This window comes from Elephas maximus, chromosome 2 (assembly GCF_024166365.1).
Source record: "Elephas maximus indicus isolate mEleMax1 chromosome 2, mEleMax1 primary haplotype, whole genome shotgun sequence".
Lineage (NCBI taxonomy): Eukaryota > Metazoa > Chordata > Mammalia > Proboscidea > Elephantidae > Elephas > Elephas maximus.
In genome coordinates, this window is record NC_064820.1 from 60,446,381 (window position 1) to 60,464,690 (window position 18,310).

Consider the following 18,310-nt stretch of genomic DNA (forward strand, 5'->3'; position numbering starts at 1 on the left):
CTAACACTCTGACACTGAAGCAGCATAAGCAACAAAGTAAAATGCCTGATCAGGACAAAACGTAAATACAAGGTCCCTTGCTCAAAAATGATTACAAATTTCAAGATGGCAACATTAGACCATTTCTGAGTGTGGGGCTCTGTGTTATTGCACAGGTAACATGTCCGTGAAGCCAGCCTTGCTCCTGTCACAGAGCTGCCACTACTGCCACCCTGGCCCAAAATTCTTAAAGCAATCCACACCTCTTGCTTCAATCCAGCTTTCTGCCCAAACCAAGAAAATAATTTAGCCCTCAGCCCCAGCAATATGTTTCAACTGAATAGCATGCCATTCACTTCATCTGCAGTGTCCTGCTCACCCAAACCTGAGTTCCTCTTCAATTCTGCTCAAGGTTTACAGTCTCATGAAATCTTCCCAGACCAGCCCTAACTGATTGCAGTTTAGACAGAGTATGATAAGGGCAGAATGGGAGTCCTTGGGTGGTGCAAATGGTTAACACACTTGGCTGCTAACTGAAAGGTTGGAGACTGAGTCCACCCAGGGCACCTCAGAAGAAAGGCCTGGTGATCTACTTCCAAAAAAGTCAGCCATTAAAAACCCTGTGGAGCAGGAGAGGTCAGCACAACTGACTAAACCAAAAGCAAAGAAGTTTCCTGAATAAACTGAATGCTTCGAAGGCCAGCGTAGCGGGGCCAGGGGCTTGGGGACCATGGTTTCAGGGGACATCTAAGTCAATTGGCATACTAAAATCTATGAAGAAAACATTCTGCATCCCACTTTGGAGAGTGGCATCTGGGGTCCTAAATGCTAGCAAGCAACCATCTAAGATGTATCAATTGGTCTCAACCCATCTAGAGCAAAGGGGAATGAAGAACACCAGAGACACAAGGTAATGATGAGCCGAAGAGACAGGAAGGGCCACATAAACCAGAAACTACTTCAGCCTGAGACCAGAAGAACTAGATGGTGCCTGGCTACAACTGATGACTGCCCTGACAGGGAACACAACAGAGAACCCCTGAGGGAGCAGGAGAGCAGTGTGTTGTAGACCTCAAATTCTTACATAAAGAGACCAGACTTAATGGTCTGACTGAGGGTAGAAGGAGCCCGGAGGTCATGGTCTCCAGACCTTCTATTGACTCAAGACAGGAACCATTCCCAAAGCCAACTCTTCAGACAGGGATTGAACTGGACTAAAAAACCCCATGGACTATGGGATAGAAAATGATACTGGTGAAGAGTGAGCTTCTTGGATCAAGTAGACACATGAGACTATGTGGGCAGCTCTTGTCTGGAGAGGAGATGGAAGGGCAGAGGGGGTCAGAAGCTGCCCGAATGGACACAAAAATAGAGAGTGGAGGGAAAGAGTATGCTGTCTGATTAGAGGGAGAGCAACTAGGAGTATATAGCAAGGTGTATATAAGTTTTTGTATGAGAGACTGACCTGGTTTGTAAACTTTCCCTTAACTCACTGCCGTCGAGTCGATTCTGACTCATAGTGACCCTATAGGACAGAGTAGAACTGCTCCATAGAGTTTCCAAGGAGCTTAAAGCACAATAAAAAATTTAAAAAAAGGAAAATGCAAAAAAAGAAAAACCTTGAGAAGAGTTCTACTCTGACACACATGGGGTTGGCATGAGTCAGAATCAACTCAGTGGCAACTTGTTGGTTGGTTAAGAGCAGAACAGGCTACTTTCCTTACAAATTTCAGTATATCAGAGCTGTTAGGTGAGACAAGAACATAGCAAAAACATGGACCACAACCCTGTGTAAAGCTTAAGGGTCCTTGTCTCTAGGGAGTCTCAACACTCCCAATTATTTACATTTCTCACTGCTCTGAAGATTTATCCTGGTGAATATAGCTCTGCACAGATCAATGAAGTGTGATTGTGGCTGCCATTTTGTTTTTATAAGCCCGTTTGTATTTGCCCTATTCCCCCACCCTTGTGGCCTCGAGATGTAAGGGTGAAAGACTAGGCTTGGAGTTAGAAGCCTTGGTTCCTAATCTTGACTCTCACTAGTTGTGTGGCCAAGGGCAAGTCATTAAACCTCTCCAAGCTTTAATTTCCTCACAGTAAAATGAGATAATTAGAACCTTTCCTGTCTACCCATGAATCCACCAGGCGCTCCTTGGGAACCCTATTGTGCAGTTCTACTCTGTCCTATAGGGTCACTATGAGTCAGAATTGACTCAATGGCAATGAGTTTGGGTTTTTTTGGTTCTGCCTATCTCACAAAAAAAAGGTGGTAGTAAATCTCAAGTAAGATACACCATATAGATACCATATCTATACGGTATGTGAAAGAGAACCCCTTGAAGCAGGATCTGTCTCTCATTCACTCTTATTCAGTCTCATCTCTCTAAACAAAGTACAGTGTAAATGTTCAGTGAATATCAGAGGAATGAATACCTGTTAATAAAAAGCCATTGCCGTTGAGTGGATTCTGACTCAACCCTATAGGGCAGAGTAGAACTGCCCCATAGGGTTTCCAAGGCTGTAATCTTTACAGAAGCAGACTGCCACATCTTTTCTCCTGAGGAGCAGCTGGTGGGTTCAAACTGCAGTCTTTCCCAGGGTTTCAAACTGGTTCATTATATCCCAGATATACTGAATCAGAATCTACATTTTAACAGGATCCCCGGGTGATTCTTATGTATAACTTCCTGGAAACTTGTTGGAAATGCAAATTCTCACCTGGAAAGTTGTTACAAATACACACTCTCAGCATGGGTTTAAACCGGAACAAACAGGTTCAAAGCCCTGCCTTCTGGTTAGTAGCAGAGTGCTTAACCACTGCGCTACCAGAGCTCTTTGGATGAATGAGTAAAAACCAAAAAACACTATAATATTAATTAAACAAGTAAACCTGTGAGGGCAAAGACCATTTACTCCCATTTTTAACTCTAGTATCAAAAGGTGACCTTCCAAAGTATATCTCAGTATTGAAACAAATGGCTGCTTCCTTTTTCTTCCCTTGGGTTTTAGAACTATAATATGAGTTTTTCACCCTCTCTAATTACATGGTATCATGAGCCAAGAGATAGAGCATGAGATCCTGATGTTGCTACAACTTGCAAGTGACGCAAATTATCATTAGCAAACTGCGTCTGAAACTGAGGATGAGCATTTCACCCAAAATCATCCCCAGGAGAAACAGCCCACTCTAATGACAGAGGAAAGGCAGAGGTGGAGTTCACAGCTTCAGGAACATCGTGCCTGACCTGTAGATGTTTTAAAAGCACTAATTATTGCTGTGGCAACTCATAGGGAGACTAAACCAACTACACTTATCTGTAATGACTAAAAAAATAATACCACTACCAACGCACTTCACACGTGCTGAAAACTCAGACTAAATTGGTTGCAAGATATAAGGCCATCAGTGCATTCAAAGACTTCATCTCTGCAATTATCACTAATTAAGCAGCCCTCACAGTCAGGAGCCAGTTGGAGAGGTTTAAGCCTGAATGTCAATGAGGGAGGAGGAACCTGCTGGAATGAGATTGTGTGCCATATTTCAGTTTACATAAATATTTGAAGGTTGGATCAGACAGGATTTACAGCACAATGGTATTAGGAATGTCTTTATAAAAACTTTGATATGGTCTAAATTAGGTTTCAAGAAAAAGGGCCGAGGTGGGAGCAGGAGTGTTTTTCAGTGTTTAACTCAGCGCCCTGACCAGCACCTCCCACCACTTAATAAATCATAGGTACCTCAGATGTAGAATGTGCGAGCTGGTTTTTATGGCTCAGATTTTTGTTCTAGATTTCAAAAGGAACAGACCCTGCCTGGAGAGATTGCCAACGCTCTGCTTTGGTTACATGTGTGACCTTTGGTTGACCTTGGGTTCTGGGATTTGAGGGTTAAAGTTGTTTTTTGGCATTTGAGCCTTATTTTTTTCTCCAGAAGTGTTTAGAGAAATAAGAGAGGACCCCACCCTCTGCAACAGGCAAGCTGTTTCCTGTAGAAGCAAGAGTTAGTGACTATCCCAGTTATTGCCTCGTGAAAAACATTTCTTCAGGAGAGAAGCTGTTTCTCAAGGGGTCTGTTTCTGTTATTCCTTCAGCGTCTAATTTTCCAAAGTGTCCATTTAGAATTAGCGCTTTCTTCTGCATAAAGGCAGCTAAAGCAAAAGTGATGCACTAAATGCCAAAGTCTGTGTATTTTCAAGGTGAGACTTAGACCAAAATAGGAATCTGACGGGTTGAGCCAAAGGAAAAGTCCCACCTCCCTGAACATAGATTTTCTTAGCACAAATTGCTTCCTTCTGAAGGCCATTGTCATGGGGTAGGTGGATTATGGGAACCTTAAACTACATAATCATCTCTTTAATAAGCTCACATTTTTATGGAGCCCAATGTTTGATTAGGGGTATACCATGAAACCTATTAGCCCATTTCAGAGTGAATCAGGAAAGCCTTTATAGAGAGGTTTTATTGTTTACATTCAATAAAAGGAAAAGTCTGACTTGAAGTACTCAGATTTAATCTGTCTCTGGATTAAAATGGTTCTATTGTACTATGACTGCTGGTGTTGTTAGGAAAGGTGAATCCAGGATTTCTGCCCAGCCATAGCATTCCTTTAATACAAGGGAGCTACACATGTGGCTACAAACAGCCAAACATGCTTGGTGTATTGGCAGCTGCCCTCTGTGCAAGAAGAGTTTATTTCCCTTTAGGGACCTACAGTTGAACAATGTTCTGGTGCCCTGGTTGTTTCATAACTTTCCATGTAATTAAGCAGCTGGCATGACCTTCGGTAGCAAGATAATAATAGGAGTTAGCAAAGGAAGGGCTTGTACACAAGGATGCTTTGGACTGCTCAAGCTCACAAAGAAAAGCTTTCAAATAAATGCAAAACTGTCTTTCAAATCCAAAGGGTTTTCCCAGTGCGGTGATCTCCCCTCCCACCCACACACACTGCACGTGAACATGATGCAATTTCCTGAAATGAGAACTACAAGGTACATTTAAAAAGGTGGGGGAAGTAGGCCCTGGCTATCATTTCTCAAATGCCACCTTCACTACCCAAATGAGTTTAAGGATGAATATCAAAGCCAGCTTTTTGCAAACAGTAAATCATTATGTACTACCAGAAGTAAAATGGTCTTGAAAAAATTACAATTTTAAATTATCATGGGCAGAAGCATAAATTATATGACCACAGAACACTTGGTGGTTGAAAAACCAAGATCTAGTAAATACCTGGTGTCTTAGTTATCTAGTGCTGCTATAACAGAAATACCACAAGCGGGTGGCTTTAACAAACAGAAATTAATTTTCTCACAGTTTAGGAAACTAGAAGTCTGAATTCAGGGTGTTGGCTCTAGGGGAAGGCTTTCTCTCCCTGTTGGCTCTGGAGGAAGAGCCTTGTCTCTCCTGAGCTTCTGCTCCTGGACAATCTTCATGTGACTTAGCACCTCTTTTCCCCCCGTCTCTGCTCTGCTTGCTTGTTTAATCTCTTTTATATCTCAAACGAGATTGACTCAAGATACACCCTATGCTAATCCTGCCTTGTTAACATAACAAAGACAACCCATTCCCAAATGGGGTTATAACCACAGACATAGAGGTTAGGATTTACAACACGTATTTTGGGAAGACACAATTCAATCCATAACATCTGGAGTCCCTGGATGATGCAAATGATTAACTCACTCAGCTGCTAACTGAAAGGTTGGTGGTTCAAGTTTTCTCACAGGTACCTCAGAAGAAAGGCCTAGTAATCTACTTCTTGAAAAACCATTGAAAACGCTATGGAGCACAGGTTTACTCTAACATACATTGGGTCACCATGAATCAGAATCAACTCAACGACAACTGGAAAAAAGCGAATGCCTGTCCTGGTGTAACAGATATTCACCTTTCTTGGGGATAGGAAATCTGAGCCCAGCTATCCACTGAGTAGCTCAACCAACATGTCACAGATTGGTGTGGTGGGTAGTCTCCAAAGATGGTGGCCGTCAATTCAATGCCTTCCCTTCCCATCCATGCAGTCTGCATCTCAGATCGAGATGTAGAATCCATGCCCTCTCTTTGGAACTGCACTGCCCTTAGTGGCTTGCTGGACAATAAATATGGCAGAAATGAAGCTGCATGACTTTTGAGACTAGTTGATTAGAGACTTACAGCTTCCCCTGGGCCTTCTGGAATACTCACTCATTGGATGCTCCCACTTGGACCCAGCCACAACGCTGTGAGAAGCCCAAATCTCATGAGAAGCCACTTGTAGGCACTCAGGTCGACAGCCCCAGCTGAGCTCCCAACCAACAGCCAGCAGGAACCACTAACCATGTCAGTGAGCCATCTTGGATGGCCAGCACCAGCCAACATCTGCCTGCAACTACATGAATGACTCTAGGCAAGAATTGCCCAGCTGAGCCCAGTTAACCCACAGAACCATGACAGAGAATAACAAATTTTGCGAGAGTATAACTTTGGTGAGCAAGTTCTTTATTCATTTTTTTTGCTTCATTTTATATTTTTCTTCTGTTTTCCATGAATCTTTTTTTTTTTAACCTTCTTTTATTAAAAGATGAGGGGAAAATGTTCCTCCTTTTTTTTTTTAATTGTGGTAAAAAACATACATAACCAATACTTTTGCCATGTTATCATTTTTTACATGTATAATTCAGTGACATTAATTATGTCAAACATATTGTGCAACCTTCGCCATTATCCATTTCCAATCTTTTCCATTACTCTTAACAGAAATTTAATATCTCCTAAGTAATAACTCCTCCTTCTGCCCTCCACTACCCACCTCTGATAACCACTAATGAACTTTGGTTTCTACACATTTGCCTATTCTGGATATTTTGTATAAGGGGGATCATACAATATTTGACTTTTTGTGTCTGATTTATTTCACTCAGAATAATGTTTTCAAGGTTCAGCCATGTCATAGCATATATTAGGACTTCATTTTTCCTTATGACAGAGTAATACTCCATTGTATGGATGGACCACGTTGTGTTTATCCATTCATCTGTTGATGGACACTTGGGTTATCTCAACTTTTTGTCTATTGTGAAAAGTGCTGCAATGAACATTGTGGTGTTGCACTCTTTTGATTTTGCTTCATTTTCTTGGAATAAACAGAAGTCTATTGTGTGCTCAAAGGTCCATGGGTGGTGCATACAGTTTGCTCTTGGCTACTAATGGAAATGTTTGAGGTTCAAACTCACCAAGCGGAGTCATGGAAGAAAGGCCTGGGGATGCTCCTTTCCAAAGACCGCAGACAAGAAAACCTCATAGATCTGTTCCACTCTGCAACACAAGAAGTCAGCATGAGTCTGAATAGAATCAACAGCAATGGGTTTGGTAATTTTTGGGTGTTGTGTCCTCAAGATGGGAACCCTGGTGGTGTAGTGGTTAAGAATTCAGCTGCTAACCAAAAGGCCACCAGTTCAAATCCCCCAGGCACACCTTGGAATCAACTCGATGGCAATGGGTTTGGTTTGGTTTGGTCCTCAAGATGGAGACCCAGAGGAGGAAGACCTGGTCATAAGAGTGGTTTGTTTTTTGTTTGTTTGTTTAACTTGGGAACTCACCATATCCTGGGCAACTTAAATTTGTCATTTAGTCCTCAGGTGGATGGCAGGTGGCCCACACATGGCTACAGAGCTATAGTGATTTTTAGCTCTACATATATGAAATTAAAGCTATAGTCCACCATGTGTCTGTCAGTTTGTTGCACTGTGGTGGCTTGGGTATTGCTATGATACTAGAAGCTTTGCCACTGGTATTTCAAATACCAGCAGGGTCTCCCGCGGAGGACAGGTTTCAGCTGAGCTTCCAGATAAAGACAGACTAGGAAGAAGGACCTGGCAGTCTACTTCTGAAAAATTGGCCAGTGAAAACCTTACGAATAGTAGTGGAACATTCTGTGATATAGTGCCAGAAGATGAGCCCCTCAGGTTGGAAGCACTCAAAATATGACTAGGGAAGAGCTGCCTCCTAAAAGTAGCCAAAGTCCATTGCTGTTGAGTCAATTCCAACTTATAGCAACTCTGTATGACAGAGTAGAACTGCCCTATAGGGTTTCTGAGGAGCAGCTGGTGAATTTGAACTGTCCACCTTTTGGTTAGCAGCCGAGCTCTTAACCACTTCCCCACCGGAGCTCCACTCAAAGTAGAGTCAACCTTAAAGACTTGGATAGCTCTTGGGATCTTCATTTGCTGATGTGGCATGATTCAAAATGAGATGTAACAGCTGCAAACATCCATTAAGGACTGGAACATGGACAGTACAAATTAAGAATTTAGAAAATTGGAAATTGTCAAAAAAAGAAATGGAACACAAAAAGATCGATATTCTAGGCATTAGTGAGCTGAAATGGGCTGGTACTGATCATTGCCAAGAATGACAAATTGTCAAAAAGAACATTTCAAGATCTAACCTTAAGTACAATGCTGTCAGTGATAGGATAGTCTCCATTTGCCTACAAGGAAAACAAGTTAATATGACTATTACTCAAATTTTTGTACCAACCATTAAGGCCAAAGATGAAGAAATGGATTTTTTTCAACTTCTGTAGTCTGAAATTGGTCAAACAAGCAATTAAGATGCATTGATATTTACTGGTGATTGGAATGTGAAGTTGGAAACAAAGAGGATCAGTAATTGGAAAATATGGCACTGGTGATAGAAACAACTCTGGAGATCACATGATAGAATTTTGTGAAACAAACGACTTATTCATTGCAAAAACTTTTTTCACCAACATGAACGGTGACTATACATGTAGACCTCACCAGATGGAATACACAGGAATCAGATCAACTACATCTGTGGAAAGAGACTATGGAGAAGCTCAATGTCATCAGTCAGAACAAGGCCAGAGGCCAACTGCAGAACAGACCATCAATTGCTCATGTACAAGTTCAGGTTGAAGCTAGAGAAAATTAGAATAAGTCCACAAGAGCCAAAGTATGACCTTGGTTACATCCCACCTGAATTTAGAGAACTTCTCAAGAATAGATTTGACGCAGTGAATACTAATGACTAAAGACCAGATGAGTTATGGAGTGACATCAAGGACATTATACACGAATAAAGAAAGAGGGCATTAAAAAGACAGGAAAAAAAGAAAAGACCAAACCGGGTGTCAGAAGAGATTCTGAAACTTGTTCTTGAAAACAGAGTAGCTAAAGCAAATTGAAGAAATGACGAAGTAAAAGAACTGAACAGAAGATTTCAAAGGGTGGCTTGAGAAGATGACAAAGTATTATAGTGAAATGTGTAAACATCTAGAGTTAGAAAACCAAAACGGGAGAACACACGCAGTGTTTCTCAAGCTGAAAGAACCAAAGAAAAAATCCAAGACTTGAGTCACAATATTGAAGGATTCTACGGGGAAAATATTGAATGAAGCAGGAAGCATCAAAAGAAGATAGAAGGAATACAGGGAGTCACTCTACCAAAAAAGAATTGGTCAACATTCAGCCATTTCAGGAGGTAGCATATGATGAAGAAGCGATGGAGTGAAGGAAGAAGTCCAAGCTGCACTGAAAGCATTGGCATAAAACAAGGCTTGAGGAATTGATGTAATATCAACTGAGATGTTTCAAAGAACAGATGCAGTGCTAGAGATGCTTACTCGTCTATGTTAAGAAATTTGGAGAACAGTTGCCTGGCCAACCAACTGGAAGAGACCCATATTTGTGCCCATTCCAAAGAAAGGTGACCTAACAGAATGAGGAAATTGTTAAACAATATCACTAATATCAAGCACAAGTAAAACCATGCTGAAAATCATTCAAAAGCGACTGCAGCATTACATCGACAGGAAACTGCCAGAAATTCAAGCCAAATTCAGAAGAGGACATGGAATGAGTGATATCATTGCTGATGTCAGATGGGTCTTGGCTGAAAGCAAAGAATACCAGAGAGATATTTACCTGTGTTTTATTGACTATACAAAGGCCTTCAACTGTGTGGATCATAACAAGTTATGCATAATGTTGCCAAGAATGGGAATTCCAGAACCCTTAATTGTGCTTATGTGGAACCTGTACATAGACCAAAAGCAGTAGTTTGAGCAGAACAAGGGGATACTGCATGGTTTAAAGTCAGGAAAGATGTGTCAAGGTCATATCCTTTCACCATACTTATTCAATCTGTATGCTGAGCAAATAATCCGAGAAGCTGGACTATTTGAAAAAGAACTCAGCATCAGGATTGGAGGAAGACTCATAAACGACCTGTAATATACAGATGACACAACCTTGCTTGCTGAAAGTAAAGAGGGCTAGAAGCACTTACTGATGATGATCAAAGACTTCAGCCTTCAGTATGGATTATACCTCAACATAAAAAAATAAAAATCCTCACAACTGGACAGATAAGCAACATCATGATAAACAAAGAAAAGATTGAAGTTGTCAAGGATTTCATCTTACCTGGATCCACAATCAATGCCCATGGAAGCAGCAATTGAGAAATCAAACACCATATTGTATTGGGCAAATCTGCTGCAAAAGACCTCTTTAATATGTTAAAAAGCAAATATGTCACCTTGAGGACTAAAGTATGCCTGGCCCAAGTCATGGTATTTTAATCACCTCATATTTATGCAAAGCTGGACAATAAATAAAGAAGACTGAAGAATTGATACCTTTGAATTATGGTATTGGTGAATAATATTTAATATACCATGGACTGCCAGAAAAAAAAAAAAAATGCCAGAAGAAGGACCAAATCTCTCTCGGAAGAAGTACAGCCAGAATGTTCCTCAGAAGCAAGAATGGCAAGACTTCATCTCATGTACTTTGTGCATGTTATCAGAAGGGACCAGTCCCTGGAGAAGGACATCATGCTTGGTAATGTAGAGGGCCAGCGAAAAAGAGGAAGGCTCTTGAGAGATGGATTCACACAGTGGCTGAAACAATGGGCTCAAGCATAACAACGATCGTAAGGATGGCACAGGACTGAGCAGTGTTTCCTTCTGTTGTACACAGGTTTGCTACGAATCAGAATCAGTTTGACAACACTTAACAACTACACAACAATGCTACAGCTGTTATACATCATCCCATTTTTAGTAAATGTTGCTGTTGTTAGCTGCAGTAGACTCAGGGTTTGATTCATGGCAAACCCACAGACAATAGAATGGAAGTCTGCTCATTCCTGTGCCATCCCTATGATTGAGTGCAGATCAGATTGTTGAAATTCATAGGGTTTTCGTTGGCTGGTTTTCAGAAGTAGATTTCTAGGCTTTTCTTCCTAGTTCTTTCTAGTCTGTAAGCTCCACTGGAAGCTGTTCAGTGTCATTAACAATGTGAAATGGGCATTGGCTGCACATGAGGTACATTGGCCAGGAATCAAACCTAAGTCTCCACATGGAAGGTAAGAATTCTACCCCTGAACCATCAATACCTCTTTTAGTAAATACCCCATAAAAACCAAACTCATTGCCATGGAGTTGATTACTACTTATGGTGACCCCATGTGCTACAGAGCAGAACTGCTCCACAGGGCCCTTCCAACTGTAATCTCAATGGAAGCAGATTGCCACCATCTCACCCCACCCATGCCCCATGGCACCACTGGCTGGATTCAAACCACCAACCTTTAGGCTAGTAGTCAATAGTCAATGGTTATTTAATGCAGTTACATTAAGCTCACTGTGATGTTCAGTTTTTCATAATTCTGTATCATGATCTCCTGCAGTTGCCCCTTTCTGTGCATCTACTCTGCACTGCGTGCAGTTAGTCACATTCTTCAACATTCCTCAGCAAGGTTAGATTAAGTTCGCGTTCTCACAGCGCCCCACCCCAGGATATCTATGAACAGCAGAGCTGAGGCTGTAGGCCATGAAGCTGAGAACTGGGGACCCGAGAGCTGGGGACTGGGAGGAGCATCCAGCAATGGTGTGAATTTAGGGGCTATGAAGTGGCAAGGTCCTGGCTTCATTTATGAACCAAAAAAAAAAAAAAGAGTAGGTTTAAAAAAAAACCAAACCCATTGCCATTAAGTCGACCCCAACTCAGATGGAATATGCTTATTCCACAAGGCAACTGCACTTTTTAAAGTTTTTTATTGTACGTTAGGTGAAAGTTTATAAAGACTTCATTTTATATTTAAATCTTTGTGCCATCAGGAATTAATTTAAGTTCAAGTAATGATGTACATCGTAAATATGATATAAATGTGAGCTGTTACTGTTGTTTTTCATTCCTTTACTCATTCATTAAGGGTTCCTCTCTTCCTGTTCCATATCAAATAAAAAGAACTTTTTATAAATTTAGCATGGTAACTTTTTGCCTAATATTTTAATAACATATTTTTTTCCCAGTTTGCTATTTGTCTTCCATCTGCTGTACAGAGGTTTGTTTGTCTTCATTTGTTTTTAATTTTGATGTATTCAAATACTTGCTTTTATGGCTTCTGCTTTCATATCTCATTTCGTAGGTATGTGCAACACAGAATTTGTATTCATTTATTTGGTTGTTTATGTACGAATTTAACAAATATCCATTGAAAGCCTACTAATGGGCCCTCTCCACGTTACTAGGAATACAGTGGTGAATAAAATAGAACAGCATCGTGCTTTCACTGAGGCACTCTTCCAATTAAAAAAAAAAAAAAAATGGACTCAGAAATGCTAGAAAGAATGTTACCTATTAAAAAAAAAAAAAAAAAAAGCCATCGCTGTCAAATCTATTCCCACTCATAGCAACCCTACAGGACAGAATAGAACTGCCCCGTCGTAGGGTTTCCAAGGCTGTATATCTTTACGGAAACAGATTGACACATCTTTCTTCCACAGAGCAGCTGGTGGGTTGGAACCATCAACCTTTTGGTTAGCATCTGAGCACTTAACCACTGTGCCACTGGGGCTCCTTATGTTATCTATAATGATGGAAAAAGTGTCAACTGCCATGGGAGTCCATAGTGGGGGCACTTATGGGCATCCAGGAAGGTCAAGGAAAGCTCCCTGTAGGAACTGACATTTCAGCTACTACCTAAATGATGAGTCATGTCTTTATGGCTGCATATTACATTTAAATCTTTGCTCTGTCAGGAATTAATTTAAGTTCAAGTAGTGATATACACAGTAAATACGATATAAACGTGAGCTATTGTTGCTTTTACCGGCTGGATTTCTGTATGCACTCAGTCTGCTTCTGAGCTCTGTCTCTTGGTTTGAAATCTGACCATAGGTGTTCTCTTTGCCTTGTAATTGCTGTTTTAATTTCATATTTGGGCCAAGATGTAAAATCGTTTATTTTGTTCCTGCTGATACTTTTTACCCTAAATTATTTTTATTGATATGCATTTGTATTTTTGTAGATGTATTACTAATAAAATTATTTTGTAATCATGTTTATTACAGTTTTTGTTTTTCATGTTTATTATTTAAAAATCATACGTACTAAAAGTGTACATATAGTGTATATTCACCATTTGTTGTTCTAGCAACCCTATGTGACAGAGTAGAGCTGCCCCATAGCGTTTCTTGGACTGTAATGTTTGTGGAAGCAGAGTCGCTGGGTGTGTTCGAACCTCCGACCTTTCGGTTAGTAGAAGAGTTCTTAACCATTGCACCATCAAGGCTTTTTAGTCCTCATTTAGTGAAGAATAATAAAATGACACTCAGGCATCCTCTATCATGCTCTGACCAATACCTTTGAAGCCCCCCTGTGCTCCTTCCTGGTCCTCCTCCATGCTTTCAGAGGTAACCCTGCACTGAATTGTTGTTGTGTGCTATCAAGTTGATTTGACTCACAACAACGCTATAGGGCAGAGTAGAACTGCCCCGTATGGTTTCCTGGACTGAAATCTTTAAGGAGCAGATAGCCAGGTCTTTTCTCTCACAGAGCATCTGGGGGATTCAAACAGCCAGCCTTTTGGTTAGTGGCCAAGCACTTACCATTGCACCACCAGGGCTCCTGAATTAGTATTAAGCAGTCCCTTGCTTTTCTTTATGCTATTACTACATACATATTTCCCCAACAACATATTGTTTAGTTTTTCCTGATTTCTAAATTTTTCTAAATGGAATCATTCTGTATGAATTTTTCTGTAAATTCTTTTTATGGTTTAATATTGTGTATATTTACATAAATATAAATGCATTCATATTGATGAGTACAGTTTGTTCAGTATTTTTAGTGTTATATAGTATTCTGTTATATGTATTCCCCGCTTTGTTCATCCATTCTATTGCTGATGGGTATTTAGATTGCTTTCAGGCTTTTGCTAATAGGAATCATGTTTCTCTAAACATGTCTGTTCATGTGTTAAAGTTTCTCTAAGAAAAAGAGACAAATTCCTAGTTCATAGGGTATGCACATATTCAGCTTTACTACTTAACGCCAGATGGTTTTACAAAATGCTGTTGTTAGGTGCCTTTGTGTCTGTTCCAACTTATAGTGACCCTACGTACAACAGAATGAAACACTGCCTGGTCCTGTGCCGTGCTCACAGTCATTGCTATGTTTGAGCCCATTGTTGCAGCCAGTGTCAATCCATCTTGTTGAGGGTCTTCCCCTTTTTTGCTGACCCTCTGCTTTACCTAGGATGATGTCTTTCTCTAGGGACTAGTCCCTCCTGCTAACATGTCCAAAGTACATGAGACAAAGTCTTGCCATCCTTGCTTCCAAAGAGCATTCTGGCTGTACTTCTTCCAAGACAGATTTGTTCGTTCTTCTGGCAGTCCAGGGTATATTCAATATTCTTCCTCAACACCAGAATTCAAAGCCATCAATTTTTCTTCAGTCTTCCTTATTCATTGTCCAGCTTTGCACGCATATGAGGTGATTGAAAATACCGGACTTGGGTCAGAAGCATCTTAGTCCTCAAGGTTACATACTTGCTTTTTAACGCTTTAAAGAGGCCTTTTAAAGCAGATTTGCCCAGTGCAATACGGTGTTTGACTTCTTGACTGCAGCTTCAGTGAGCATTGATTATGGATCCAAGTAAAATTAAATACTTGACAACTTCGATCTTTGTTTATCATGGTGTTGCTTATTGGTCCAGTTGTAAGGATTTTTGTTTCTTTTATGTAAGGTGTAATCCATACTGAAGGCTGTGGTCTTTGATCTTCATCAGTAAGGACTTCAAGTCCTTTTCACTTTCAGCAAGCTAGGTTGTGTCATCTGTATATTGCAGGTTGTTAATGAATCTTCCTCCAATCCTGATACCATGTTCTGCATATAGTCCAGCTTCTTGGATTATTTTCTCAGCATACAGATCGAATAAATATGATGAAAGGATACAACCCTGACAAACACCTTCCCTAATTTTAAATCACAAGGTATCCCCTTGTTCTGTTGGAACTACTGCCTCTTGGTCTATGTACAGGTTCCACATGAGCACAATTAGGTGTTCTGGAATTCCCATTCTTCATAATGTTATTCATAATTTGTTATGATCCACACAGTTGAATGCCTTTGCATACTCAATAAAACACAAGTAAACATCTTTCTGGTATTCTCTGCTTTCGGCCAAGATCCATCTGACATCAGCAATGACATCCCTCATTCCACATCCTCTTCTCACCTTGAATTTCTGGCAGTTTCCTGTCAGGGTTGTGCTGCATTCTCTTTTGAATGACCTTCAGCAAAATTTTACTTCTGTGTGATATTAATGATATTGTTTGATAATTTCTGCATTCTGTTGGATCACCTTTCTTTGGATGGGCACAGATATGGATCTCTTCCAGTTGGTTGGCCATGTAGCTGTTTTTCAAAATTTCTTCACATAGACGAGTGAGTACTTCCAGCACTGCATCTGTTTGTCAAAACATCTCAAATGATATTCTGTCAATTCCTAGAGCCTCATTTTTCACCAACGCCTTCAGGATAGCTTGGGCTTCTTCCTTCAGTACCATTGGTTCTTGATCATATGCTACCTTCGAAATGGTTGAGCATTAACCAATTCTTTTTGGTACAGTGACTCTGTGTATCCCATCTTCTTTCGATGCTTCTTGCTTAGTTCATTATTTTGCCCATAGACTCTTTCAATATTGCAACTCGAGACTTGAATTTTTCCTTCAGTTCTTTCAGTTTGAGAAATGCTGAGCATGTTCATCCCTTTTGGTTTTTTAACTCCAGATCTTTGCACATTTCAACATAATACTTTGTCTTCTTGAGATGCTCTTTGAAATCTTCTGTTCAACTCTTTTACTTCATCATTTCTTCCATTTCCTTTAGCTACTGTACATTCAAGTGCAAGTTTCAGAGTCTCTTCTGACATCCTTTTCTTTCGCTCCTGTTTTTTTAATGACCTTTTGCTTTTTTCGTGTATGATGTCCTTGATGTCACCCCACAACTCATCTGGTCTTCAGTCATTAGTGTTCAGTGAGTCACATCTATTCTTGAGGTGTTCTCTAAATTTGGGTGAGATAACTCAAGTTCTTTCTTTGGCTCTGGTGGACATATTTTAATTTTCTTCAGCTTCAACTTGAGTTTGCATGTGAGCAATTCATGGTCTGCTCTGCAGCCAGCCACTGGCCTTGTTCAGACTGATGATATTGAGCTTCTCCATTGTCCCTTTCCACAGATATAGCCAATTTGATTCTTGTATATTCTACCCAGTGAGGCCCACATGTATAGTTGCTGTTTATGTTGTTGAAAAAAGGTATTTGCAATGAACAAGTCATTTGTCTTGCAAATTTCTATCATGGGATCTCCAACATCTTCTCTATCACCAAGGCCATAATAGCCTTTCTTTGTTTCCAATTTTCACATTCCAATCACTGGTAATTATCAATGCACTTTGATTTTATGTTTGATCAATTTCAGGCTGCAGAAGTTGATAAAAATCTTCAATTTCTTCATCTTTGGCATTAGTGGTTGGTGCATAAGTTTGAATAATAGTCATATAGTCTTTTTTGTAGGCGTATGGATATTGTCCTATCACTGGCAGCATTGTACTTCAGTATAGGTCTTGAAATGTTCTTTCTGACAATGAATTCAATGTTGTCCCTCTTCAAGTTGTCATTCCTAGCATACTAGACCACGTGATTATCCAATTCAAAATGGCCAATGCCACTCTATTTCAGTTCGCTGATGTCTAGGATAATGATCTTCAAGAATTTCATTTCATTGTTGGCAACTTCCAATTTTCCTAGATTCATAATTTGTACATTTCATGTTCCAATTATTAATGGATGTTTGCAGCTGTTCCTTCTCATTTTCGAGTCATGCCGCATCAGCAAATAAAAGTCCCAAAAGCTTAACTCCAACCACATCACTAAGGTCAACTCTACTTTGAGGCACCAGCTCTTCCCCAGTCATATTTTGAGTGCCTTCCAACCTGAGGAGCGCATCCTCTGGCACTAAATCAGACAATGTTGTGCTATTCATAACGTTTTCACTAACCAGTTTTTTCAGAAGTAGGCTACCAGGTCCTTCTTCCCAGTCCGTCTTAGTCTGGAAGCTTCCCTGAAACCTCTCTACCATGGGTGACTGTGCTGGCATTTTAAATACCGGTGGCATAGCTTCCAGCATCACAGTGACATGTAAGTCACAACCATACAACAAACTGACAGCGATGACTTACAAAATGATTGTACCAAATTATACTCCCACAAGCAGTCCCAGAGTTCTGCTGCTCTATATCATTGCAACACTTGTTATTAACTTTTTAATTTTTGTTAATCTGACAGACACGAAAATGATGTCATTGTGGTTTTTATTTACATTGTCTTGATACATAATAAGGTTAATAATATTTTCTTGTATTTATTGGCCATTGCTGTTTTCTGGGAAACGTCTGCTCATGACAATGGCCATTTTTCTATTGGGTTATTCGTCTTTTTCTTATTCAAAGTAGTTCTCTTTGTATTCTAGATATCAGCCCTATAGTTATATATGTGGCAAATATCTTCTTCCTCTTTATGACTTCTACTTTATCTCTCTTTATGGTGTCTTCTGATGAGCTGAAGTTTTTTTATTTTAATGTAGTCAGATATAGTAATCTTTTCCTTTATGGATGGTTAGTTTCTTTTGGTGTCTTGTATAAACAGTCTTTCATACCCTGAAATAAAGATATTCTCTATTTTTCCTAAAAGGTTTTAAATTTTGCCTTTCGATTTTTAAGTCACTAGTCCATCTGGAATTGATTTTTATGTAAGGTCCGGTGAGGAAAATATTTTCGGTTTTTATCCTCATGTTGTTAGTTGCCATTGAGTCTATTTTATTCGAACTAATGGCATCCTCATGTGTACAGAGTAGAACTGCTCCATACAGTTTTCAAGGCTTTGGCCTTTCAGAAGCAGATTTCCAGGCCTGTCTTCCAAGGCACCTCTGGTTGGGTTCAAACCACCAAACTTCTGGCAGTAGTCAAGGGCTTAGCT

At 40.1% G+C, this 18,310-nt stretch overlaps 1 long non-coding RNA gene across 4 annotated transcripts in view; it reads right to left on the minus strand.

Annotated features, from left to right (window-relative positions):
• The window catches only part of LOC126064744 (uncharacterized), a 269,535-nt gene that overhangs the window by 90,263 nt on the left and 160,962 nt on the right, over positions 1-18,310 (minus strand). For all 4 annotated transcript variants that reach the window (XR_007514627.1, XR_007514620.1, XR_007514626.1 and 1 more), the window contains one exon: positions 7,191-7,272. This is a non-coding gene — a long non-coding RNA (uncharacterized LOC126064744). The remainder of the gene's footprint in view (positions 1-7,190; positions 7,273-18,310) is intronic.